This window comes from Ochotona curzoniae, unplaced genomic scaffold, assembly GCF_017591425.1.
Source record: "Ochotona curzoniae isolate NIBS_2020 unplaced genomic scaffold, NIBS_Ocur_1.0 contig_1, whole genome shotgun sequence".
Lineage (NCBI taxonomy): Eukaryota > Metazoa > Chordata > Mammalia > Lagomorpha > Ochotonidae > Ochotona > Ochotona curzoniae.
In genome coordinates this window covers 10,837,345-10,839,020 of record NW_024464918.1, presented here as the reverse complement: position 1 = coordinate 10,839,020, position 1,676 = coordinate 10,837,345, and the positions used below count along the sequence as shown (strand labels likewise).

General features: G+C 38.6%; 1 pseudogene; it reads left to right on the top strand.

The window, feature by feature from the left end:
* The first annotated feature begins 655 nt into the window (after positions 1-655).
* Positions 656-1,168, top strand: LOC121152292 (annotated as a pseudogene).
* Positions 1,169-1,676: the final 508 nt, after the last annotated feature.

Genomic DNA, 1,676 nt, shown 5'->3' with positions numbered 1-1,676 from the left:
TATATAGGAAGTACCAAGTGAAAATCAGTTTTGTTTCAAAACCAAGGCACAGAAGCCTACCCATAATTTTATCAGATGTTAATGGAAAAATTACTTAATATGTTAAAGTTTGAACTCTAAAGTCAGAAATGTCTGGAATTAAATCTTCACTATGCCTGCCTTGGCTTATAATTTGGATAAATTATTTAATATCTCAACCTCTGTTTGTTCATAGGCAATATGAGGTTACTAATACCTCCTCAGAGATTGCTTATGAAGCTTTCAATTAATATATGTAAACAATATAGCTACTCTACAAATATTAATGTCTCTAGATCATCTTTTAAAGAAGAAATTGGAGAACTTATTATCTGAAATAACAATCTGAAGGCACTTCAAATGGAAAAGTACAATTTAAAAGTTGAGTTTCTTTTGGTGCAAAAAATGTTATTAAATTCATGTACTGCTTTACCATGATATTAATTTTCCATGAGACTTTTGAAGATTTCTCATATGCATGGATTTAAAAGATGTTTTGCACCAAAGATTAAACCTATATTTAGATTCATGTTCCATCCTCCCAGGTATCAACCAGGCTTCTGATACCATGAAAATCCGGGCCTCAAATTTCAAAACATATCTCTGCCCACTCAAGGGAAACCATTAGAATAGCTAAATGCAAAATGACCCAAAGTTGGTGAACCCAAGTATGGTTGGAGTAGATGTACTGGACAGACACACAGATCTCTCTGGGGGGATGCATAACCATGGACATCTCAGCACCAAGCGGACCCTGCCTCCCATTGTGAAGTCTCTTATTGACACAACAAGAACCAAAACATACGTGCAAGAACATTCTGTGGTTGATCCTGTAGAAAGAACAATGGCTCTCAAAACTACTTATATTCATTTGCAAATACAATGTCAGCAGCAGACAAAAGATTTATATACAAACCACATCCTCAGGACCCAGAAAAAGCTATAAGCCATAATCTCTGTGAAAGGAGTCAGCCTCAGCAGTTACCTTGAAGGACTGACGGTAAATATGGGATCTTCAAATGCTAATAATGTCCAAGAAGCATTGGAGTGGACAATACATAAATTATATGTTGAGATGGAGGAACTAATGGCATCGGCAAGAGCAAGCATAGAAGCTCCGATGGTGACAGCAGCATTTGCAGAGAAATGATAATGACAGCCAATGTTCTTCATCACTCCCCAAACTTCCCAGGCCAGTGTTTTTAAAATGTATAACCATATTCTGGGCCCAGCATGAGAGCCTAGTGGCTCGCCTTGCATCTGCCAGGATCCCAGATGAGCAATGGTTCATGTCCCGGGTGCTCCACTACCCACCCAGCTCTCTGCTTGAGGCCTGGGAAAGCAGTAGAGGATGGTCCTAAGCCTTGGGACCTGCACCTGAATGGCAGACCAGGAAGAAACTCCTGGCTTCTGGCTTAGGATTGGCTCAGCTCTGGCCACAGAAGCCACTTTGGGTAGTTACAGTAGGCATAAGATCTTTCTCTCTTTAGCTCCCTTGTTCTAGAAATCTGCTTTTCAAATAAATATATAAGTAGATAGATAGATCCTTGAGAAATGTATAATCATATTTTAGTTTTTAATAAGCTGGATTAAGACTATGTGACTTTTGGTCAAATAAAAGGATATAGGGCTTCTAAATCAAGAGGAGCCTCAGAAAT